Source organism: Leucopleurus acutus, assembly GCF_964270905.1.
Source record: "Leucopleurus acutus genome assembly, chromosome: Y".
In the NCBI taxonomy this organism is placed as follows: Eukaryota; Metazoa; Chordata; class Mammalia; order Artiodactyla; family Delphinidae; genus Leucopleurus; species Leucopleurus acutus.
This window is the reverse complement of record NC_139164.1, coordinates 11,147,741-11,174,545: the sequence shown is the minus strand read 5'-3', so window position 1 is coordinate 11,174,545 and position 26,805 is coordinate 11,147,741.

The window sequence follows — 26,805 nt, the reverse complement described above, 5'->3', positions numbered from 1 at the left end:
AGAATCAACATTGTGAAAATGACTCTACTACCCAAAGCAATCTACAGATTCAATGCAATCCCTATCAAACTACCACTGGCATTTTTCACAGAACTAGAACTAAATATTTCACAATTTTTATGGAAATACCAAAGACCCCGAATAGCCAAAGCAATCTTGAGAAAGAAAAACAGAGCTGGAGCAATCAGGCTCCCTGACTTCAGACTATGCTACAAAGCTAAAGTAATCAAGACAGTGTGGTACTGGCAAAAAATCAGAAAGATAGATCAATGGAAAAGGATAGAAAGCCCAGAGACAAACCCACGCACATATGGTCCCCTTATCTTTGATAAAGGAGGCAAGAATGTACAGTGGAGAAAGGACAGCCTCTTCAATAAGTGGTGCTGGGAAAACTGCACAGGTACATGTAAAAGTATGAGATTAGATCACTCCCTAACACCATATACAAAAATAAGATCAAAATGGATAAAAGACCTAAATGTAAGGCTGGAAACTATCAACATCATAGAGGAAAATGTAGGCAGAACACTCTATGACATAAATCACAACAAGATCCTTTTTGACCCACCTCCTAGAGGAATAGAAATAAAAACAAACATAAGCAAATGGGACTTAAGGAAACTTCAAAGCTTTTTCACAGCAAAGGAAACCATAAACAAGACCAAAAGACAACCCTGAGAATGGGAGAAAATATTTGCAAATGAAGCAACTGACAAAGGATTAATCTCCAAAATTTATAAGCAGCTCATGCTGCTCAATAACAAAACAACAAACAACCCAATCCAAAAATGGGCAGAAGACCTAAATAGACATTTCTCCAGAGAAGATATACAGACTGCCAACAAACACATGAAAGAATGCTCAACATCATTAATCATTAGAGAAATGCAAATCAAAACTACAATGAGATATCATCTCACACCAGTCAGAATGGCCATATCATGAAAAAATCTAGAAACAATAAATGCTGGAGAGGGTGCAGAGAAAAGGGAACACTGTTGCACTGCTGGTTGGAATGTGAATTGATACAGCCACTATGGAGAACACTATGGAGGTTCCTTAAAAAACTACAAATAGAACCACCATATGACCCAGCAATTCCTCTACTGGGCATATATCCTGAGAAAACCATAATTCAAAGAGTCATGTACCAAAATGTTCATTGCAGCTCTATTTACAATAGCCCACAATTGGAAACACCCTAAGTGTCCATCATCAGATGAATAAATAAAGAAGATGTGGCACATATATACAATGGAATATTACTCAGCCATAAAAAGAAACGAAATTGAATTATCTGTAATGAGGTGGATGGACCTAGAGTCTGTCATAGAAAGTGAATTAAGTCAGGAAGAGAAAGACAAATACCGTATGCTAACACATATATATGGAATTTAAGGAAAAAAAAGTCATGAAGAACCTAGGGGTAAGACAGGAATAAAGACACAGATCTACTAGGGAATGGACTTGAGGATATGGGGAGTGGGAAGGGTAAGCTGTGACAAAGTGAGAGAGAGGCATGGACATATATACACTACCAAATGTAAGGTAGATAGCTAGTGGGAAGCAGCCGCATAGCACAGGGAGATCAGCTCGGTGCTTTGTGACCGACTGGAGGGGTGGGATAGGGAGAGTGGGAGGCAGGGAGACGCGACAGGGAAGAGATATGGGAACATATGTATATGTATAACTGATTCACTTTGTTATAGAGCAGAAACTAACACACCATTGTAAAGCAATTATACTCTAATAAAGATGTAAAAAAAAAAAAGAGTCATGTACCAATATGTTCATTGCAGCTCTGTTTACAATAGGCAGGAGATGGAAACAAACTAAGTGTCCATCATCGGATGAATGGATAAAGATGTGGCACATATATACAATGGAATATTACTCAGCCATAAAAAGAAACGAAATTGAGCTATTTGTAATGAGGTGGATGGACCTAGAGTCTGTCATACAGAGTGAAGTCAGTCAGAAAGAGAAAGACAAATACCGTATACTAACACATATATACAGAATTTAAGGACAAAAATGTCATGAAGAACCTAGGGGTAAGACAGAAATAAACACACAGACCTATCTTGACACTTTAAACCTATGAATGGTCAGTTTTCTCTGACATCGTGGAATTAAAGACATGGCTATTTCCTAGATTCTGCAAGGACACCTGGACAGGGAGAGCGCTTCAGAGCGGCTTCCAAAACGCGGTGCAGCCTCACCAGGGAACAGTATTTGGCAACGAAAGGGAATGGAGCCCTGATCCACTCTGCGACTCGGACAAATCTCGAAAACATGATGCTGAGTGAGATAAGCCAGACGCAGAAGGCCACAGATTGCACGACTCCATGTACATGAAATGTCTAGAACAGACAAATCTATAGAGACAGAGAACAGATTCGTGGTTGCCAGGAGCTGAGGGAGATGGGAGTTACTGCTAAAGGGAACAGGGTTTCTTTTTGAGGCAATGAAAATGTTCTGGAATTAGATAGTGGTGATGGGTGCACAACCTTGTGAGTGCACGAAAAACCACTAAGCAGGGCACTTTAAAATGGCACATTTTATGGTATGTGAAGCATATCTCAATTTTTAAAAACCGGGGTAATTTTCAGGACAAACCCAGTTGACCCGTACACTAGAGGGCTGCCCCACACTGCAGACAGGCACCTTTGCACAGGACGGAGCTCACCTCCTGCAGTGGTTCTCTGGTGTCCTGCCCGAGCTCCAGGTGGCCTGGAAATGTCACACTCACCGGGGCAGTGCCCGATCTCCTGACAGCACTGAGGCTGGCACACAGGAGCCCTCTGCCTGGCTCGATGTCCCGCACACTGAACTGTGGGGCTTGTCCCCCAGGGGTTGGCCCAGCCAGCTCCCTTCTTCTTTCCCTCTCCCTCCCTGAACCCCTTGAGCTTTAAGGAAATAAAAAGAGGGGCCTCCAGATGGAAAATGTTGAGGATTCCACAGCTCCACAAGCAACCTTTCAGGATGCCCTTGCCCTGTCTTTCTACAGCTTCTGAGCAAAGGCAGAGGCCATCCTCTCACCAGTGGCTCCGTCCACAGAGGGATGGGGATGTCTCTTGGGGGCATCCCAGGTAACCTGATCCCTGTCTCTCTCTCTCTCTCTCTCTCTCTGTCTCTGACACAGACACACACACAGACACACACACAGACACACACACGCAGAAGGCCAGGCCAGCTCTCTCTGGGTTACTGCAGAACACTGAAGTGTTAACAGATTCATTTTCTTTTTTCGTCTGTGTTGGGTTCGTTGCTGTGTGCGGGCTTTCTCTAGTTCCAGCAAGCGGGGGTTACTCTTTGCTGTGGTGCACGGGCGTCTCATTGTGGTGGCTTGTCTTGTTGCGGAGTATGGGCTCTAGGCATGGGGGCTTCAGTAGTTGCACCACTGGGAGTATTGCGGCTCGCAGGCCCTAGAGTACAGGCTCAGTAATTGTGGTGCACAGGCTTAGCTTCTCCGCAGCATGTGGGATCTTCCCAGACCAGGGCTCGAACCCGTGTCCCCTGCATTGGCAGGCAGATTCTTAACCACTGCACCACCAAGGAAGTCCCAAGGTTCATTTTCTTCTGTTCCACTGCATATACACTTGTATACACTTGACATTCAGTATCTACCCATTGATTGAGAATATTCTACAAATTGAAGAATACATTCATACTACTTTTCCAAAGTTTCATGTACTCGTATCACCATTTGCATGGTTAGTAAATTCAGGGGTTTTCACATAAATATGTTTAACATCCGTTCTTCATGGAAAAAACAGACAGCAGGTCTCTGTGGTCTTACCCCTTGTTACGGAACATCTTAGTAACCACCAATCTGCTCGAAACAAATTCAGCTCCTAAATGTGAATCATTGCAACCAGGTAGATAGAAGGAGCTCAGCGAGTCTCCATCAGACCATCTGGCCCCCAGAGGACACTTGGCAATGTTGGAAGACACTTTTGGTTGTCATGACTTGGAGGGGTGTGCTACTGGCAGGCACTAGGTAGAGACCAGGGACACTGCGAAATATGCTACACTACACAGGACAGCGTGACAATAAAGAATTACCCACCCCCAAATATTAATAGTACCAGGGCAGAGAAACCCTGCTCTAAAGTAACACCTGCCCAGTTTGGATACCTCTTAGGACACTGCCTGTCAGCAATACAGTAAGTTGAATGACTCCACATGTTTCTCTATGTAACCAACTCACTGAACATACACCATCAACCACAACAGTGGCAAAAACAGTGAAGGCTTATGAGTGGGGTTAACAGGAGGCCTCAGCTTGGCCCCTGGTGAGTCCCAGCTACTCCTAAGGTGTCGGAAAGATTCCTTTGACACCTTCCCCCCACCCCGCTCTTGATTTCACCTGCCTTAATTCAAGCATCAGCTAAGTCCTGTGCACTACTTGTCTCCTTCACAATTTCTCTGATATAATCCCTGACTTTTCTAGTCCTACTGCCCCAGGTATCTCTAACTTAGGCCCGTCAGTATCTGTTGAAACCTCCGACAATTTCCAAGTGGCCTCTTATCTCAGAATTCCACCCTGTCCATCACTCATATTTGCCTAGCTCAACAAATAAGACGTGGTGCCTAACGTGAGTGAAACTCTAAGCTCAGTCCACAAGGTGCAGGAGTGCGTAAGGAGGCAACAAGAGAACGGATATAAAACGCCCGGCGCAGTCCCCCTGAGCGCCCGACAAATACCAGCTAGCGTGGCTGTTATCAACGGACACCAAGCTGACCACATGCTTCCACTGTCTCTGGGAGAACAACACATGGGGCGAATCGGTTTCCTACTGCTGCTGTAACAAACTGCCACAAACCAGGTGGCCTGAAACAACACACATTTATTACCTCACAGTTCCGGAGGTCAGAAGTCAAAAATCAGTTTCATTCTGCCAAAATCAAGCTGTCAGCAGGGCCGTGTTCCATCTGCAAGCTCTGGAAAAATACACCTCCTTGGCTCTCGCAGCTTCCAGAAACTGCCTGCATTCCTCAGCTTGTGGCCACATGACTCCAACATCTGATTCTGCTGTCACATCTTCTTCTCTGACTCTGACCCTCCTGCTGCCCTCTTGTAAGGATTCTTCTGATGACACTGAGCCCACCCAGATAATCCAGGATGATCACCTCATTTCAAGACTCTTAACTTAATCCCACCTACAAATGCCATTTGTGTTGGAAGGTAACTTACTAACAGGTTTAGGAGACTAGGACATGGCCATCTTTGGAGGGCCATTATTCTATCGGGGCGGCGGGGGGGAGGTGTCTGTTAAATATCAAACAACAGTGAATATAAGATAAAAGTAACCAGTGGGTATAACACAGTACAAGGGGCACACGGTTACCTAGCCAAGGGAAGGAAGGTCAGGTTAGGTAGTGGATTTGGGCTCAACTCCGGAGTCAGACAGACGCCTCCTCGTTGGCTCTGGGAAGCGAGGTTACTAAGTCAACCCCCTTGGCCTCAGCTCCACCACCTGTCCACCTACAACTCATGCAGCCCCCGTGGGCTTTCAGGGAGAGCATCCACCAAGTGCCTAGAGTGCTGGCACATGATAAGCACTCCACGTGGTCCTAAGACCCAAGGGATCCCAGCGGGGAGAACAGGAGGCAGGAACAGCACGGTGAGGCCTCAGGGAAGAGGACACGGGCACGTGTGAGCGCCATGGAGGCAGGGACCTGTCTGCTGGCGGTCACCACTGGAGTCCTGAACCCGGAAGCGTGCCTGAGATGGAGAGGCTGTGCAACAATTACTGAATGAATGAATGGGTGATCGAATGAACAAATGAACAGAGGCGGTATGCTTAAACTGAGTAGGGACTGGGCAGTGGGGTGGCGTACGGGACAGAGCACTGCATCAGGGTGAGAAGACTCAGCTCAAGTCCCTGTCCTTCCCACAGCCGGTGGGGTGCACGCCTTGGCTACAGCCCTCAGATACAAGATGAGGGGTTTGAAGGAAGAGGCCCTGGCTCTTCCAAGAACAAAGCTGGAGGATTCAAGCCACGCGTGCTCTTGCCCGAGGCTGACCTGCCGTACACGAAGACTCGGGGTCAGTCAAACTGAACGGTTCGCTCTCTTATTCCAAACGCACCCAGCACTTCCTCTTCCGCAGCACTTCCCTCACATTCCCCCTTCTCAGCCCCAGCACTGAGAGAGCACGAGAAACGCTCGACCTAGGAGATGATGGACAAGGATACAGAACCCCCAGGCTCGAGTGAGCCCTCCTCCTTTCTCTGAAGCCATCACCACATGAAAATGGTGCCTGGCGACCATCACTGTCTCCATTTTATGTGTCTCCCATCTCCCAGACAAACTTGGTCTCCATCCACCATCCCAGCACACAGGAGGCCAAGAATCTATAACTATTACTTCATTTTACTGGATTTGAATGGGAATAACTGAACTCAGGAAAACTTAGCTCTGCTTTTATGCCATCAGATTAATTTTACTGAATTTACTGGAAAGGCAGCCAATTAGCAAAAGGACCCAGCCTAGAAGCAGTTCACCGGGCTCACCCGGTGACTTTTAACATGTCACTTGACTCAACGGTTTATGCACTAGAACCTACCAGAGGTGAAACACAGTTTCCACTTCCAAAATCAGAGCGAAAGGGAAGAAAAGGAAACTTAGAGATTTCCAAGCATCCGGAAGCTATTTTTGGAAATGAATGACTTTTCCATTCACTCCTCTTAAAAAAAAAAAGAGAGAGAGAAATGAAAGATATTAGATGCAGAACAAACCAAGAAGTGGTTGTTGATCATCTAAATGGAAGAAGATTCTTACAGAAGCCCACTCCTTATAGCCTGAAAAACAAGACACTCCCCCATGTATACAGAGACTACCTATAATCTTAAAGAATGAAAAATGGAAAAATCATTATTTGCTTATCAGAAAGTTTATATAATCCCAAAATAGACTCTGCGGGGTAAATATAGTAAGCCTCCTATTAATTAACACCAAATAAAGGCTCCAAGAAGGTAGCAATGATGCCATCTGGCCCTGTTATGTGGGGCTCCAACCTGGCAAATTCCGGAACCATGGATTGTTTTCTCCTTAAAGCAACAGCCTGTTCAAAAGACTTTTAATATATCACAGAATTTCTCCATGTGGCACAGGTCAAGCCCCATCTCGTGAACAAATGGATCCCTAAAAGCTTTTGTCATGATATAATTTGGGCCTCCCACCATCATCCTGATCATTTAATACTCTGCTTTGATCTCAAATGTGACATGGTCCACCACTCAGACTGCTCGAGGTTGGCATTTCCAGTAACGTACAACCCCAACTGAGCTATCGGAAACAGAACACTAAGTTTCAACAGGTCAGTCCACCTATAGGTTAATGTCAATACAGCCCTGCAAGAAGCAGACATATACATGTCAAAGGCACTGAATTTTTCCAAAAGAGGCAAAAAAGTTCTTGCCATATTATCCACCTAAATGGTAAATACCGTTTTATAAAGTGGCCATTGAACTCTGAGTTGATGTATGTGGAACACATACGTGTCACTAATGTAAACCACATACAACTCACCCACAGAAACTACCAGTCACAAAAATGGTGAATTAACTTTATTTTTAATCTTATTTATTTATTTATTTGGCCGCACCATGCAGCACGTGGGATTCTTAGTTCCCTGGGATCAAACCCGGCTCCCTACATTGGGAGCGAGGAGTCTTAATCATTGGACCACCAGGGAAGTCCCAACTTTATATTTTTTAACAAAGTTTTTGGGTATGATTCCCAGAAAACTAACCACTAAAATTATATGCACAGTACTGATCTGCAGACATAGTGAATTTAAACCTAAGTGGGTTCATACTCCAACTAAAGAAATTCCATTTTGAAAATATTGACATTTTTTTTTTACACATCTGTAGCCACATCTGTAAAGATGTCTCCTCACGTTTGCAACTTCTTTGTTGTAGCTTGAAAAAGAAAGTACAGCTACAATAATTCACCAACACACCCTGAGCTGGTAAGACCCAATGTTGTTAAATACAACATTGAATGGAATTACTATAAAACCCAAAAGAGTTTGTTTACAAACCTTGGCCCTCGGTGACCTTGCTTACGGCAGCATATTTTATGCTATTAGGTTTAATAAATTATACAGGAAATGATCTTTTCAGTCGGCAACAGTTTTCGCCTAACCGACTACATTCATCTATTCCTCCATAATTTAATTTTCTTTAAAAACCTATTTCTTTGCCTCTCCTGATAGTTCTCCATTTGGAAGCTGCTTGGGGAAAGTCCTCACTTTTTTTTTTTTTTTCTTTCGCGGTACACAGGCCTCTCACTGTTGTGGCCTCTCCTGTTGCACAGCACAGGCTCAGCAGCCATGGCTCACGGGCCCAGCCGCTCCACGGCATATGGGATCCTCCCGTACCTGGGCATAAACCCATGTCCCCTGCATCGGCAGGAGGACTCTCAACCACTGCGCCACCAGGGAAGCCCGAAAGTCCTCATTTTTTGAATACCGTTTTCCAGTCATGTGAATCGAATGCAACTCAAAAAGGGTGTTAACTGTCAGATGCACGTGGAGAAAATGCTGTGCTCTGACACACGGTTTTTTCCATATCATAAAAATCAATTACAACTTTAAAGGACAACCAGTCACCTATAAAAATCGGCAGAGTTCTGTTGCGAAAGAAGAAGAATGACTATTACAGCATTTACACCCTTCCGTAGACTCCACTTAAATGTCTGTGGCTCGCTGAGCATTGCATACATATTTCGGGCAAGGTACTATGGGAGCTGAAGTGCAAGCTGTCCCCTGCTGAAATTTCACTCCCTATAAAAACAGTGTCTCATAAAAGTGTACACATTTTTACTTTACAAAAAAATGTAAAATGTCCACTTTTGTTCACTCCACCGACAATTTTAGCATTAGAAACAGGGCTTTTTAAAAACCTGTAACATAAGTGATGTATAAAATGTCATTCAATAACACAGATTTCTGGAAAGAGGAACATAGGAAATGTGTATGAAATACATGGAAAGGAAGATTCTGAAAGCTGTCTTCTGTGGGGTCTGCTCACCTATGGCCTGGGTTGTACCATTAAAATGGAAACTCTTACATTTATACTTTTCATCATGAATCCACACTGCAATGTAACCACAACTGTTTCATATTACCCTCATAAAATGAGTCTTTGCCTTTTCTAAGCAATACAGTATTTTTTAATTGGTTCATTTTCCAGTTGTTTGGATTTTTAACAGACACACAGCATAAAAGGGCACCACATTCCAAGCAGTTCTACCAACTCCAGAACCATCCAAGGCTTGATCAGACAGCTGTGGCTCTAGCCTTTGGTTAAAATTATAATATGATCTCACCTGATTTTCAAAATAACTATGCATCTTTTTAAGCCAATAAACTGTGCTATAATCTCTCTAAGTTTCTGAGTCCAGAAGCTTGCCATGTTCAAAGAGAATGTTAGGGAACCATGATCCTTTTGCCTTTCTTTGTTTTTCCCTATCTGAACCCAGGCAGCGCTGCCTTTCCAGTGCAGGTAGGAGGAAGCAGGAGCCTCTCACCACGCTGGGCCTTTTCAACTCTCAAAATCACTGGGAAGCTTGCAGTATTTCCTTTCTGGCACTCAGGCCCAGTGTGGAAAGAAGTTGCTCCAGACAGGACAAGATATCAGATAATCACTGTAATCCCTTGGTTTCAACAGAATTCCAGCTCCACAAAAAAAATGCCTCTCCCCAAAAGCAGCTGAACCACTGAAACTGTTAGACCTGCGCGGTCTCCTCGGAGTTTCGACTCGCCCAGGAAACAACAAGAGTCGGAAGTCAATGCAAAACGCAAGAGGTTTATTGAAGGCCGGTGCACCGGGGTTCCTTGGTCCTCACGCAGGAGGTCGAAGAAGGAACCCTTTTGGGCGCGAATATGTCAGTTTTATAGGTTCCCACTTCCCCGTATGTAAATTATAGATTTGGTTGTGTTCTCCTGCTGATTGGTCCCGGCTTAGGCTCGGACCAGAGAGGGAACTTGTCCCCAGCTGCCTGATTGGTCTTTGACAGACACCTTTTTTACATTTTGTTTATCTCCCTCCTTCTCGGAAGGGGGCCGGACATCCTGGAAATTCAGCCATTGTCTAAGAAGCCCCTATTGTCTGGAGAGTTCTTAATCATTAGCTGGAACAATGTCCCTCGAACCCACAAAACCAACAGACAATTGAACAAAAAGTTAACGAAGAAGTCATTACATGAATTTAATTAATCGTAATCTGGTGCTGCTTTTAGAAGCATCCGTTTTTCACTCCGTAGGATTTATTTACGTGAATAATAAGACAATTTAATGCTCAACTCGGATCTTGCACAAAAAAGAAACCTAAAATTCAACTCTTGTTTTCCCTTTATTCCAAAAGCATATGGGTCTAATCATAGCCCATTCTGACCGCAGTACACAGGCTTTTTCAATCAGAATTTTAACTCAATTTTTAAGGCGCTAAAGAGTAACCGTCACAAGTTTGATGGTTACTCCAAAGAATCGGGAATCCCTGAAGTGTCCCATCTGGCACAGTCTTCGAATGGAAACTAGGTTCAGCCCGCCAGACAAGGAGCCCACACCACGAGGCTGGGGCGCACGTTTGTGCTCCAAGATGACAGCTCATCTGGCCACCGCGAGGTCGGGGGCGCCTGTAGGGCCACAGCCTGGGGACGGTGGCTCGCGGAGGCCCGACAGGGATGGGCGAGACCGCGGAGGAAAAAGGAAGAGAGGGCCATCCGTCAGCCACTGGAGAGGAAATTCCAGGGGCCCAGCTCCCAGGCTTCGGTGAGCGGGTGACATGAGGGAACCAAGTCAGAGTGTCCGCCCCGCGGTGGAGGCCGGGGATTCCGCACTCCTGGGGCTCGAGGCCGGGAGAGGGGGAGCCTCGACCCTCGGCCAAGGGTCCGGGGATTGGGGCGCCCGGATCCTCGCCGGGCGCGGAGGACTCACGATCTTCGCCCACACCCGGAGGCCTCCCGTATCCTCGATCCTCTCCCTGGGCCCAAGGTATGGGGCGCCCTAATCCTGGTCGGGGCCCGCGCCCACCTTACCGGTCGCTGGGGTCGATCCACGACTTCTGGCGCGTGTAGTGGTCGATGTAGAAGACGCGGCAGGCAGCGGCAGCTCGGCGCTCTCCCGGGTCCATGGGGGTGGCGGTGCGGAGGGCGCGGGGTCCGCGGCTGGGGGCGCGAGCTGCGGCGGCTCACGGGGGAGCTGCGCGGGCTGAGGCGGCTCCCGCGGGGCCTCGCGCGGCTGTCGCCGCCGTCGCCACCGCCGCCGCCACCGCCGGCCGCCGCCTAGCCACCGCATGACGGCGCGGGCCCCGCCGCCGCCCAGCAGCAACACCTGGTGTTTATGTGTGTATATATATATAATGTATATCATATATATATTATGTATATATATGATATACATTATATATATATAATGTTTCAATAAATTTATGTATTTTTGGCTGTGTTGAGTCTTCGTTGCTGCGCGTGGGCTTTCTCTAGTTGTAGCGAGTGGGGGCTACTCTTTGTTGCGGTGCGCGGGCTCTAGGCACACGTTCTTCAGTAGTTGTGGCGCATGGGCTCAGTAGTTGTGGCTCGCGGGCTCTAGAGTGCAGGCTCAGTAGTTGTGGCGCACGGGCTTAGTTGCTCCACGGCATGTGGGATCTTCCGGACCAGGGCTCGACCCCGTGTCCCCTGCATTGGTAGGCGGATTCCTAACCACTGTACCACCAGGGAAGTCCCATTCTCTAAAGCCTTTAAAGGGAGCATGGCCCTGCTGACACCTTGATTTCAGAATTCTAGCCTCCAGAACCATGAGACAATAACTTTCTATTGTTTCAAGCCACCCAGTCTGTGGTACTTGGCGTACCGCGGCCCTAGGAAACTAATACTCCTGGAAACTTGTCCCTAGGCTCTTGCTTTTGCTTCAGGCAAGACTGAAATCTATAGAAGTGTCCTGATCAGTGCCAAGAAATCCCAGAAAACAGAAGCCTTCCATGACCGCCTCCAGAAATCCCACCAAACCCAGGAGCCCCAGGTATGACATGCTTGACTCCGTAAACAGTAATAGCTGACATCCAACGTAGACCGGAAGTATCCAGTTTTACCATGTGCTGCACAAAGTTCCGATTTACCTTGGACCACTGGGTATCCAACCTGTAGATGAGGATAATGTCTCTTTATGGAAACATTTCAGCTAATCCCAAAGAAGCAGTGATGGAATCAGAATTAGAGTGAAGACCCCTCCCCCAGGGATTGCCTGGATCCTGGTGCTGAGCTTCAACGGTTGCTAAGATCACAAAAAGATAGACGATCAGACTTGATGTGCTTCCTCAGAAAAACACACCACCTGTGACGTAGCCTTGTCAAAAAGTCAAACCTGTATCGAGGGATCAAACCTGTAGATCTGGTTACCTGCTTCCAGGAAATACAGACGTCAGAGGAATAGTTAACATCTCGGGAATGCTATCAGCAAAATCCCAGCTGATATCCAACAATTTGACCTTGTTTCTTTCAGAAATAAACTCTAAGTTGGGGGGGGGGGGTTGGGGGGAAGGAGAGATGGAAAGGGAGCCTTTAGATGAAAAAAAAGACTAAAGAGACACAGGAACTAGCAGCACGGTGTGGGCCGTATTTGAATCCTGCTTCATACAACTGGAGAAAAACATCTGTGATATTTATGAGGCAACTGGAAATGTAAACACTCCCTGGTAGTAGATGATATTAAGGAATTATTTCTTAAAATTTAGGTTGGATAATGGTATTCCAGTTATTTTTTTTAGTTGGGCATATAGTTTAGAAACACATTTGGAAATAATTATGGGAAATGTGATCTATATATAAGATTTGTTTAAAAATAACATGGGTGATGGAGAGTGGGAATGAGTAGATTTGAGACAAGGGCATCATAAATTGATAATTGTTGAAGCTGGTGATGGGTCATGGGGGTCATCATAAAACCTCTACAATTCATATACGCTTAAAAATGTCCATAATAAAAAATTTTTGAAAATTCCACTGGCACGCCATATGAACAGCTGAGTGGATAGAATCTGAATGTTGGGTGTTATGTCTATTGGTTTTCTATAGCTGCTGTAACAAATTACCACAAACATGGTGACTTGAAAGTATAGAAATTCATTAGAAGTCCAGAATGAGTCTCATCATGATAAAATTAATGTGTTGGCAGTGCTGCATTCCTTCTGGAGGATCTAGTGGAGATTCTGCATCCTTACCTTTCCCAGTATCTAGCGGCTGCGTGAATTCCTTGGCTCATGGCCTCTTCCAGCAATCATGTCCCTCCTCCACCTCGGCTTACATCTTACCTCTCCTTCCCTGACTCTGACCCCCTGCTTCCCTCATATGAGGACCCTTTTGACTACATTGGGCTCACCTGGATAATACAGAACAATCTTCCCATCTCAAGATCCTTAATTTAATCACATCTGCAAAGTTCCATTTGCCATGTAAAGTAACATCTGTCATGTAAGGAAACATAGCTTTTGGGGATTAGGACATGTCTGGACATCTTTTGGCAGGGGGATTATTCTGCCTACCAGGTATCTCAGATCGACATTTACCAACAATTTTTTGTTCAAAACAGAGACATCCGGTTATGAGTTCTGCATACTTCAACAGGGGTGATTTTGCCTCCCGGGGACATTTGGCAGTATCTGGAGACATTTAAAAAATGTTTTATTTTGTTGAAGTATAGTTGGTTTACAATGTTGTGTTAATTTCTGTCGTACAGCAAAGTGATTAGCATATATATATAAACATTCTTTTTCAGGGAATACCTGGAGACATTTTTGATTGTCAAGACCGGAGGTAAGGTCGGGGAGGGTAGGTGGGGGAGGAGGCGGTGCTACTGGAATCTATCTAGTTTGTAGAGACCCTGTATTGTAGGCTGCTAAACCTCATACAAAGCAGAGGACGAGGGACCTACCAAGCCCCACAGGTTACCAGTACTGAGGCTGAGCAACCCTGGGCAAGGAGCAACAGAAGGAAAAGAGCATGTTATATTCTCCACAATGGATCTGCACAGAGCAAGAAATTAAGAAGTCTTTCTTGAATGAATAAACAATTAGCTTGCTAATAAATACATTACACCTTCTCATCAATAAGACGACCTCAAATTTGGTGACCACAGCTGAGTCACCGAATTATATCCAAAAGTGAATATAATCCGGAATATCAAAAAAAGCGTGTGTTCCTGCTGAAATCACAAGAAGACAGACACCAAAGACCTGATGTGCCTCTAGGGAAGAAAACACCACCAACCTATGAGACAGTTTTGCCCTAAAATCCAAACCCGATCTGATCAAAGCCTCTGGAAAGATTCCATGGATTCCAAGGATCTTATTTGCAGATAAAAGGGTATTGACATATCTTAGGATTCCTCTGTGCAAAGGTCTTCAGAGCCAGAGAGAAAAGTACATATTTTGAGAACCATAGACCTGCAAAATCCAATCAAGGATAAAGCTGCCAGTCCTACAAATGTCCATGGGGTACATGGAAGACTCAGTAATGTGTACAGCTTAATTAAAATTAAGGGTCAGGGTCTTGAGAGCACCTCCCGTGAAGTATAGCATCCTGGACATAACAATCATTTACAGGATTCAAGTGTCCCATTAGGGTCACTGGCAAGAATCTAGCTAGGGGCCAGCCCAAATCCTGGGAATGTATGCAGGCTCAGTCATGGGATGGTAATTACCATCTGTAATGGAACGAATCTCTCAGCTCCAGGAGGATTTGGGAAAAGTACAGAAACTTTTAAGAGAATCAAAATATAGGATTCATATTTGGGGTAAAGAAGGAATCTCTGCGTATTTGGTATTTTATGCATTTGTAAGGTTTCAAAGAATTTCTGAGTTTTGGAAACCACTGTAAAATATATAATTGGGTAATTCATCTAAACGTGATTTTAGTTGAAAACTATATAGTATTGGAATATTTTAAAAGAGCTTAAATTTTACTATATTTATAAGTTTAATTTATTAGATTTTAAGGATATTTGCATACCTAGGAATGTATCTGTTAATTGAGACAATTGAAGTGATTAAAAAGGGAACTGGGTGTAATGTGTTAAGGGTTTTAAATGCACTTTAAAATTCATGAAAGTGTTTAATTACCTGAGTTTGCAAGTGGGATCAAATATTTTCCAAAGTCCTCTTAAAATTGGTTGCTATTATTTGCTAGACTTAAAAATGAATTTTAAAAGAGAATAATCAATTTTCTAGGCTGAACTTAAAAGGTTAAGGAAAAGCTACAATGAGATATCACCTCACACCTGTCAGAATGGTTATCACCAAAAAGAACACAAATAACAAATGCTGGGGAGGGTGTGCAGAAAAGGGAATCCTCTCACACTGTTGGTAAGAATGTAAATCAGTGCAGCCACTGTGGAAAACAGTTTGGAGTTTTCTCAAGAAACTAAAAATAAAACTACCATATGACCCCGCAATTCTACTGCTAGGCATATATCCCCAAAAAACCATGAACACTAATTGTAAAAGATACATGTCCCCCAGTGCTATAGCAGCATTATTTACAATTGTCAAGATATGGAAGGGACTTCCCTGGTGGTCCAGTGGTAAAGAATTCACCTTCCGGGCTTCCCTGTGGCGCAGTGGTTAAGATTCCACCTGCCAGTGCAGGGGACACGGGTTCGAGCCCTCATCCGGGAAGATTCCACATGCCGCGGAGCAACTAAGCCCGGGTGCCACAAGTACAGAGCCTGCGCTCTAGAGCCCACGAGCCATAACTACTGAACCCGCGTGCCACAACTACTGAAACCCGCGCGCCTAGAGCCCGTGCTCTGCAATAAGAGAAGCCACTGACTACGCACCTCAATGAAGAGTAGCCCCCGCTCGCTGTACCTAGAGAAAGCCCGCGCACAGCAGTGAAGACTCAGCACAGCCCAAAATAAATAAATTAATCAGAAAAAAAAAAGAATTCACCTTCCGATGCAGGGGAAGTGTGTTCGATCCCTGGTCAGGGAACTAGGATACCACATGCCACAGGGCAACTAAGCCCACATGCCACAACTACAGCGCCTCAACTAGAGAAGAGAAAACCCCCACACCACAACTAGAGAGAAGCCCGCACGGTGCAACGGAAGATCCCACATGCTGCAACTAAGATCCAGCGCAGCCAATAAACAAAGATATGGAAGCAACCTAAGTGTCCATCAACAGATGAATGAATAAAGAAAATGAGGGGGGGCTTCCCTGGTGGCGCAGTGGTTGAGAGTCTGCCTGCCAATGCAGGGGACACAGGTTCGAGCCCTGGTCTGGGAAGATCCCACATGCCGCAGAGCAACTAGGCCCGTGAGCCACAACTACTGAGCCTGCACGTCTGGAGCTTGTGCTCCACAACAGGAGAGGCCGCGACAGTGAGAGGCCTGCGCATCGCGATGAAGAGTGGCCCCCACTCGCCACAACTAGAGAAAGCCCATGCACAAAAACGAAGACCCAACACAGCCAAGAATAAATAAATAAATAAATAGAAAATGAAGGGGCTTCCCTGGTGGCGCAGTGGTTGAGTCTGCCTGCCGATGCAGGGGACACGGGTTCGTGACCCGGTCAGGGAGGATCCCACATGCCGCGGAGCGGCTGGGCCCCTGGGCCATGGCCGCTGAGCCTGTGCATCCGGAGCCTGTGCTCTGCAACGGGAGAGGCCACAGCAGTGAGAGGCCCGCGTACCGCAGAAGAAATAAATAAATAAAGATGAGGTATATATATACAATGGAATACTACTCAGTCATGACAAGGAACAAAATAATGCCATTTGCAGCAACATGGATGGACTGGGAAGTTATTATGCTAAGTGAAAAAAGTCAGAGAAAGACAAATACTGTATGATATCACTTATATGTGGAATCTAAAAAATACCACAAACTAGTGACTATAACAAAAAAAAAGCAGACTCACAGATACAGAGAACAAACTACTAGTTGCCAAGTGGGGTGGGAAGGTGGGAAGGGCAATATGGGGTAGGGGATTAAGAGCTACAAAATATTATGTATACAATAAGCTACAACGGGGAGTTCCCTGGTGGCCTAGTGGTTAAGATGCAGGGCTTTCACTGCCGTGGCCCAAGTTCAATCCCTGGCCGGGGAACTGAGATCCCACAAGTTGTGGGATGCTGCCAAGAAAAATAAATAAGCTACAAGGATATATTGCACAGTGTGGGGAATATAGCCAAGATTTTATAATAACTATAAATGGAGTATAACCTTTAAAAACTGTGACTCACTGCATTGCACACCTGTAACTTATATAATATTGTACAGCAAGTACACTTTCATAAAAAATGTTAGAAAAAAAGTTAAGGGAAAAGTAGGCATTTGAACTTATAACTTAAATAAGTTGACTATCAGATTTGAAACTGAGCAGATCTTTTTTTGTGCACACACAAACACACACACACACACACACACACACCATTTTTGAGGGCTATAATCACTTCTGAAGGGCTGTGCAATGTCCAAATTACTGTGCTTACATTAAAAAAAAATCACAAGTCCATCTTTGCAACCCTGTGCCAAAAATATGATCAAATATCAATATTGTTTACCAAATAAATTCCACCCAAACTCAGAAACCTTACTCAGCCCTCCAGAGCCTGCATAGAGCTGAGAAGGTCTGATATGATTCAAAATGCATTCCTCCTAAGATGATTGTTTCCGTTTTGGGTTTTTCTTTTTACATATTCTGAATCTAATTTTCTGCCTTTGTCATGTTCTCATCCATTCATGGATTTGCATGAGTGTGTGTGACTGGTTGTCATTAGATTAAATTATTTCATTCCTAACCAACTAATTTATGTTCCTTATAAAGGGCCAGCTTAACTCTATGCCAGTTTAACTAGGGAGTGTTGATGGGGGTTCCAAATAAGCCTGTTTGCAGCCGGTACGTGCTTTGGAAGGTACTGAGCTCTGATTGGTTGAATTCTACCGTGGTCTAATCGTGGCCCACCGCAGTGAGAGTCACACTCTGTGGTCCACAGAGTAGCACCATCTGGCCTCACTCGGACCTCCGCGCGTTCACATTTACAAAGCATTGGTCTACACAAGAATTCAGGTAACAGTAATCACTGTTGCAGTGATCTTGTGCTGTTTGAGTTTCCTGCTCAGCAGACGACATAGTTCCATTTATTTCTTTTACATGAAAAGATGACAAGTTGCAATTCAGTTAACTCTGTAAATTGTCTCTACAAATTATTAAATTACATGTGTATATTGAGTTCTCACAAATGGCACTTGGATGACTGGAACATGAACATGTCACATTAATAGCTGGACAGAAGTCTCCCATGATATGGAAAGGGGTGGGGGGTATCATAATCCGTTGAGGCCCTAGCACCCCGGAAGCTCCAGGAAGTGTGGGGAGCTCCAGCCAACTCAGCTACTATCACCCTAGGTAAAGTTCTGGGTAGATTAATGAAGGTCACAAATGCATTTCTGTTCCTCACATCAAGAAGGGAGTCCATTTCCCCTCTTCCTTTTAAAAAAATTTTTAGCTTATTTATCTTGCTTTTTATTACGACATCATCACATACATGCAATATTTCCCGTCTTCTAGAATGAGCACACCCATGGCTTTCTTTGACTGATATAATATGGTAGAAGTGAAGTTCTGGGACTTCCATCCCCAGGCTTAAGAGAATGGGTGCTTCAACTTTCTTGCTCTTAGGAGTCAGCCACCATGTAAGAAGTCTGATGACTTTGAGCCCACCGTGCTATCAGGCAGCCCAGGAGAACCATGTGGAAAGAGCATTGAGGGGCCAGACTCTGGGAGGTAAGGCTTCTTGCACCATCCATCCCAGACAGCTGCGCAGCCCCGTGCATGACTGTGGCCCATGCCACGTGCAGCCAAAGAATCCCCTCGCTGAGTCCTGCCTGACCCACAGAATCATGAGCAAACAATAAAATACTGTTGTTTAAGCCATTAACCTTGAAGGTGATTTGTCACATAGCAATAAATATTTGTGACAAATGCACAGACCTGTCTCACAGCCGCTTACCTCCTATTCATCACAGAATAGGTCTTAAACCTAAGAGGAGTTCCTCCCCCTAAAGCAGGGGAAAAAAGGTGATGAGGAAAGCAACGAAAACTGAGTTATAGAAGAAGAGCTAAGAAACAGAAAATGAGAAAATGCCAAAGACATGTTGGCCTGCTCTGATGTAACTCTATGTTCCCAGATGTGGCCAAGCAGTGCCCATCCCCATCACTATTGTTTTCTTTCTAAAATTTGTGTTAAAGCATAACTTATTGACTTGTAAGTGCACAGATCGTTAAGTGTAAACCTGCAAGAATTTTTACAAACCAAACTCATGCACCTGACTGACAGCCAGATCAGCACTTCAGATGCCCCCTCCTGGCCTCTTCCAGTTACTACACTGACCCTCTTCGGGTTACCACTCTCCTGACTCCTGTTTCTCAACGTTCTATCTGGAACATGCATACTGCATGTAATCTTTCGTTTCTGGCTTCTTTTTCTCAACTTTACGTTTGCGAGAGTCATTCACTCTGTTGTGTGTAGTTGTAGTTCATTTGGTGTGGGATGGTTAGTATCATTGTATGATTACAGCACAATGTCTTTGTGTATAGACGGATTTTATCTAAAACACGGGTCAGCAAACCTTTTCCGTGCATATTTTAGGCACTGCAAGTCGTAGATCTGTCACAACTACTCTCTGCCATTGCAACTTGAAAGCAACATAGATAACACGTAAACGAATGGATCTAGTTGTGTACCAATAAAATACTGTCTTTATTGTTACTGAAATTTGAATTTCATAGAATTTTCATATGTCACACTATTTTATTCTTCGTTGGATTTTTTTCTAACCTGTTAAAAATGTAAAAAATACTGTTTTTACACTATATGTTTAGTCTAAGCAGATGGTTTTTTTTTTTTTCTTTTTAAGTTTCCAAATGTTGATGAGAGTGCAGGAAAACAGGAATTCTCAGGGAATGCACCAAAGAATGGTGCATTCTTTGAGGTTGCCAGTGGGGCATTATATATCAAATACTTTAAAACCGTTCATACTCTTTGACCATTTCTAGGCATTTATCCAAAGAAAGTAACCAGAGATGTGCATGAAGATTAATGGGCAAAGATATTCCTCATAGCATTATTTATAATCTTGAAAAATTGGAAACAGACTCCAACGTTCAGTTCTGGCAATTGGGTGGATTGATGTAATGCATCCCGTGCTCCTCATAGTTCTACAAATACACAGACTGCTGTATAAAATATGATACAAATATTAAATACACTGACTAGCTAAAGAGAAGCATCACTTTCCTGGGTCAGAATGGAAATGTATGCCCATATAGACCCTCACCATTAGGAGCTGGGGTTTTAATACCAGCACAGAAATAAAAGACATGACATTGACCCACCAAGACAGGAAGCTGGAATTGAGACCGCTGCATAAAGCTGGAACAAGAACTTCCTGCCTCCTTTATGAAAGGGAGGACTGGGGAAATGTCTCATCCTCCCAAAAGAGGTAGTGAGGAACTTTGTCCCTTGTGGGCTCTCCAAGGGAGGCGTCCTCCAAGGGGACGTTTTAAAAGTATTAAGTCTTCCAATCCATGAACGTGGGATGTGTTTTCATTTACCCATGTCTTCTTTAACTTCTCTCAGCTGTGTCTCATAGTTTTTATTGCACGTGTTTCTCACCTCTTTAATCAAGTCCTAAGTATTTTATTCTGTTTGATGTTTTTGCAGATGGAATTGTTTTTGTAAATTTCCCTTTCAGTTCACTGATTACTAGTGTAGAGAAATACAACTGATTTTTGTGTTTTGATTATGTATCCTGCTACTTTGCTCAATTCATTTATTAGTTCTAACAGCTTTTTTGGGTGGAATCTTTAGGGTTTTCTGCATACAGGTATACCTCATTTTATTGCACTTTGCCTTATTTTGGCTTTTACAATAATGCGGTATTCGAAGGTTTGTGGCCACCTCGCGTCAAGCATTTCTATGGGTGCCATTTTTCCAAAAGCATTTGCTCACTTTTGTGTCTCTGTGTAAAATTTGGTAATTCTTGCAATATTTCTGTTAATATTTCTCGGAATATTTTCTATTGTTATAATGTTTTCACGGTGATCTGTGATCAGTGATCTTTGATGTTACTACTATAACTTGCTGAAGACTCAGATGATAGCATTTTTTTTAGCAACAAAGTATTTTTTACCTCAGGTATGTAACACTGCTTTTCAGACATAATGCTGGTGCACACTTAATAGACTACAGTATCGTGCAAACATAACTTTAAAATAAATTTTTTGTATTTTTGGCTGTGCCGCATGGCATGTGGGACCCTAGTTCCCCAACCAGGGAGCGAACCGGGCCCCCTGCAGTGGAAGCGCGGAGTCTTAACCACTGGACCTCCAGGGACGTCCCCAAACATAACTTTCATATGCACTGGGAAACCAAAAAATTCATGTGACTGGCTTTATTGCGATATTCACTTTTTTGTGGAGTTTTGGAACCAAACCTGCAATATCTCCAATGTATGCCCATATAAGGTCATATCATCTGCAAATAGAGATCATCTTTTTATCTAATTTGGAAGGATGTTTTCTTGCCTAATTTCTCCGGCTAGAACTTCCAGTACTTTGTTGAATAGAAGTGGTGAAAGTAGGCAGCCATGCCTTGCTCCTGATGTGAGAGGAAAAGCGTTCGGTTTTTCACCATTGAGTATGACATTTGCTGTGGAATTTTCATATGTGGCTTTTATTATGTTGAGGCAGATTTTTTCTATTCCTAGTTTGAGTGTTCTTATCATTGAAGGGTAATGAAGTTGGTGAGTGCTTTTTCTGCATCAACTGAGATCATTATGTGCTTTTCCCCTTTATTTTCTTACTGTGGTGTATCACATTGATTGATTTTTTATATGTTGAACCATTCTTTCATCCCAGTTATAAATCCCACTGGTCATGGTGTATAATCCTTTTAATATGCTGCTGAATTCAATTTGCTAATATTCTGATGAGAATTTTTGCATCAATGTTCATAAGGGATATCGGTCTGCAGTTTTCCTGTCGTGTCTTTTTTCTGGCTTTGCTATAAGGATAATTGTGGCCTCATAGAATGAGTAGGAAGTGTTTCTCTCCTTCAGTTTTTTTGGAAAAGTTTAAGAAGGACGGTATCAGTTCTTTAAATATTTGGTAGAATTCCCTTGTGAAGCCATCAGGTCCAGGGCTGTTTTGTTGGTGGTGGTGGGAGATTTTTGATTATTGATCCAATCTCATTACTGTTTATAGGTCTATTCAGATTTTTTGTTTCTTCACGATTTAGTCTTGGTAGCTTTTGTGTTTCTCAGAATATGTCCATTTCATCTAAGTTATCCATTTTGTTGGTGAACAATCGTTTGTAGTACTCTCTTATAATCATTTTTATTTCTGTAGAGTCAGTAGTAATGTTCCCACTTTCACTTCATTTCTGATTTTCATAATTTGAATCTTCTCTCTTTTTTTCTTAGGTCATCTAACCAAAGGTTTGTCAATTTTGTTGATCTTCTCAAAGAACCAACATTTGGTTTTATTGATTTTCTCTGTTGTTTTTCTATTCTCTATTTGTTTATCTCTGCTCTAATCTTTAGTCCCTACCTTCTGCTAGCTTTGAATTTAGTTTGTTCGTTCTTGCTAGTTCCTTAAGTTGTAAAGTTAGCTTGTTGATTTGAGATTTTTCTTGTTGATTAGTGTAAGCATTTATAGCTATAAATTTCTCCCTTTTTCTGTGTCCCATAAGTTTTGATATGTTGTGTTTTCATTTTCACTTGTCTCCAAGTATTTTCTAATTTCCCTTGTGCTTTCTTCTTTGATCCATGGCTTGTTTAAAAGTGTTGTTTAATTTTCACAAGTTTGTGAAATTTCCAGTTTTCCTTCTCTTATTGATTTCTAACTTCATCTCATTGTGGTCAGAGAAGATACTTTGTGTGACATCTGTCTTTTTAAGTCTACTGAGACTTAATCTGTGGACTAACATATGGCATATCCTGTAAAATATTCCATGTGCATTTGAGAATGTGTACGCCATTGTTGTTGGTGGAGTGTTCTGTTAGATCTGGTTGGTTTATTGTGTTCTTTAAGTCCTCTATTTCCTTGCTGTCTTCTGTCTGGTTGTTTTATTATTGTGAGTGGGGTATTGAAGTCTATGACTATTATTGTAGAAAAGTCTATTTCTCTGTTCAGTTCTGTCCATTTTTGCCTCATCTATTTTGATGCCTGTCATTAGGTGCATAAATGTTTATAATTGGTGTATCTTCTTGCTCTACTGAAACTTCTATTAATATATAATGTCCTTCTTTATCTCTTGTAAACTTTTTTGATTTAAAGTCTATTTGTCTGATATTAGTAGAACCACGCCTGGTCTCTTTTGTTTGTTATTTGCAGGGAATATCTTTTTACATCCTTTCACTTTCAATCTATTTGTGTCTTTGGATCTAAAGTGAGAATCTAATAGACAGCATATAGTTGGATAAAGTGTTTTTATCCATTCTGCTCCCACAAGCTCTGCGCAAGCTGCTCCAGGAACACTGCTCAGCTGCCTGCCTTAGGGCTCCGGGTTGAGAACCCTTAGCTGCTACTGCACTAAGAGCTGAAAGTGACTGAAATTAACCACAATTTACCCTCCAAGCCTTCCACTGCAAGTTGCAAGCCTTCCATATACTAGAGTTCCAAATAGCTACATCAGACAGATTCTGCCAATGCAAATGTTGTTTAGGTAGGAAGACAGATCCCTGGTGCTTCCTACTCTGCCACAGTCCCAGAAGCCCCCAATGGTTATATCTTATGTAATTACAAACCCAGGAAATTAACATTGGTACAAAGTGTGTATAGTTCTATGCCATCACATGCACAGATTTGTGTGATCACAGTCAAGATACAGAGCTATTCCATTACTACAGAGATCTCTCTACTGCTACCGCTTTATAATCACAGTCCCCTGCCCCACACCATCCTTAACCCCTGGCAACCACTCATCTTTTCTCCATCGCAATAATTTTGTCATTTCAAGAATATTATATAAATGGGGTTACATTATATGGAACTGTTTGGGGTTTTTTTTCATGCAGCATATAGTGCCCTTGGGATCCATCCAAGGTATTTCATGGATCGATAGTTCATTTTTGCTGTTGTTTTTACTTTTAAGTTATATTCCATGGTATAAATGTACTACAGTTTAACTATTCATGTGTCATAGAACATTTTTGGCTGTTTCTAGTTTTTAGCTATCACCCATAAAGCTGCTTTGAATAACTGTGTGCAGGTTTTCGTTTCTCTGGGATTAGTGCCCATGAAACAGTGGGTAACCGTTAGTTAACTCCATTTCACCTGTAATCTGCTTTCAGTAACCAAGGTCGTTTTAATTGTTTAACTGAGGACTTGCCTGTCCTCCAAGCAGCGGGTAGCCTAAACAATAAGATGTTTGCCCGACTTGTCGTCCAGGAACTTGGAATCAGCTGTGTCTAGTTAGAGCGGAGCTCGTTAAGACTGGATAGGACCACCGACCCTCCAACTGGGCATGCGAGAGTGACCTTTTGACCCCGCAGAGCCCCCGTTACGCCTGCACGGAGCACTTACCGCACCTTTTTCTAATCACCTTTCCCCGTGCTCCCGGCGCTCTCCACGCCTCATACCCCCCTGCTTTTTTGTTGTTGTTGTTGCGGTACGCGGGTCTCTCACTGTTGTGGCCTCTCCCGTTGCGGAGCAAAGGCTCCGGATGCGCAGGCTCAGCAGCCATCATGGCTCACGGGCGCAGCCGCTCCGCGGCATGTGGGATCTTCCCGGACCGGGCACGACCCCGTGTCCCTTGCATCGGCAGGCGGACTCTCAACCACTGCGCCACCAGGGAAGCCGCCCTCTGCTTTATTATTAGTTATCCCTTTGCCTTCAGGGAGGTGGATGTGACGCTAGTTTTCCCGTTTCCTCGCTTGGCTGCCTTGCGAGTAAACCCTGTCTTTGCTGCAAACCTCGGCGGCTCAGCGTTTTGGCTTTGCTGCGCTTCGGACAAACAAGCCTGGCTCGGGAACACCCTGGAGTGGGGCTGTTGGGGCGAATGGTAAGTGTATATTTAGATGTTTAAGAAACTGCCACAACATGTTCTACAGCGGTTGTACCGTTCTGTGTCGCTACTACAGATGTCTAGTCGGGTTTCTCCGCATCCTCAGCAGCATATGGTGTTGTCACTATTTGTTTTAAATTTTAGTAGGTGTGTAATGACATCTCATTGTGGTTTCAATTTGTAGTTCCCAAATGGCTAATGATGTTGAAGATCTTTTCACGTGTTTGGAATCTGTATATCCTCTTCAGTGAAATGTCTCTTCACATCTTTTCCGATTTTCCAGTTGGATTGTTTGGTTTTTTCTGTTGAAGTGTGAGAGTTTGCTTTCGTTTGGCCCCGCCTGTAGTAGTGAAGGCTTTGGGTTGCCTCCCCAGCTTCCCCTCACTCTCCAGTCTACCTAAGGGAATCCAAATGTTGGTCAGGTATCCACCCCTGCACTGCACGGCGTGTTTCTTGAAGGGAAAGCCAACTCCTTCTCTTGCCCTAAGAATCAACTCAGTATGATTGACGTTATTAACCTCTGCCTTGTTGGTAATGTTTTCAGGAAAACCAGTGTGACCCAATGCCAGCTGCTGCTATGTGACGGGGGTGTGTGGTGGGGAGTCTGATAGGAAGACTTCTGGGAGAAATTTCCCCTCTTTTTAACCGAGAGTCATAGGACAATATTATTTATCTCTTCCTCTTGACATTGACAAGTTGGGATGAGATACTGCTGCAAATGTCTTGCTTCAAAAGTGTTGATTAAACCAGTACAAAGGATGGTAGAAAAGAGAAATGTGGAAGTCCAGGCATAGCGACATCATGATGATGATTCAGCCAACCTTGAGGACAGTTACATCTGGACTTTCTATTAAAAGAGATCGAAGTTTCCACTTTCCTTATTGTTTGATCCACATGAGTCACGGTTTCTGACACTTGCAGCCCTAAATATTCTCATAGAAACGCACGCCCTCTGGCCTGTTGTTATTGTCGAGGATAGTGGTTGCGTTTCTGTTTTCTTTTTAAACCAACCCCGCCCCGACATTGCTCCAATGACTCACTATTATTGTCGCTGTTTCTCTTGAGCTAATGGACGTTCGTAGAAGCCAGCACACAACAACCAGTCAGTACACACGTGGAGCACTTATTAATACAAATACGGCCCGGGTAAAAGGACCCAAAGCAAGTCTGAACACATAGCAAAAAATCAATATCAGACAGACCATGCTTATGGAGGGAAAGGCACACCCCATTCCAAGAGAAGTTTGCAGAGCACAAAACCATTCTCAATGCCGGACGCCTAACATCCCCGCTGCTTTCCCGGTGGGGGCTTCAGGGGGAGGGGAGAAGGCAGGCGGTGTGGACTGACCCCCTGGCTCCCGCCCTGCGGAGGGAGCTGGCCCCGTCCCTCCACCAGGGCTCAGCTCCTAGGCTTACAGCTCAGTTCCTGGGCTCTGCTCGTCCCCGACGAGTCAGAAAGTGCGAAGGCGCTGTGATTTTACCCTCCTGCAAGCTCACGAGTCAGCCTGCCCGGCCTTCAGCCCTGGTCAGAGACACGGACTTCATTACAGCAAAAGGCAGCAGCCCCAGCAGTGTCTTGACGTGACACCCAGCTCCCCGGTTCCCACGGGGCGACGGAACAAGAGCGCCGTCACCTGCCCGTGGTGGGGACGCGGCAGAGCACAGGAGCCCTGAGTTAGGAGCCGAGCTGTCAGCAGGGCTGCTGCTGGCCCGCCCTCCTCTCCT